Here is a 433-nt window from a genome sequence, read left to right as displayed (position 1 = left end):
TATATATAAATACTCTTATTTTTAATATATTTTTTATATTTTAATATATATTTTATATGTATTATGATTGAATATTTTATATTCGTGCCTCATCAATTCTTTCTTTACTTCGTAAATTTCTAGACAAAACCATTTTACAGTACATCACATCACAGTTTCTATCCTAAAATGAACAAGCCTTTCTACTTTATGGGATGTTCTTAATATACTTGGTTTTTCCCCTAAAAAACAAATCAATCCAAAGGTTTTTATTTTTGTTTTTGTTTTCTTTAAATTGAAAGTGTTTGGGGGTACTTTTTGACACATTGTTTGATATTTGTAACGAAAATAAAAAAATATAAAAATAATAGGCCGAAGATTAAACATAAAATAAAAAAATAGTTCTTTTATTCTTATTTTTATTGTTTTTCAATTTTAGAAAAAATAAAATAAA

This window comes from Arachis ipaensis, chromosome B03 (genome assembly GCF_000816755.2).
Source record: "Arachis ipaensis cultivar K30076 chromosome B03, Araip1.1, whole genome shotgun sequence".
In the NCBI taxonomy this organism is placed as follows: Eukaryota; Viridiplantae; Streptophyta; class Magnoliopsida; order Fabales; family Fabaceae; genus Arachis; species Arachis ipaensis.
Note: the sequence above shows the minus strand (reverse complement) of the source record.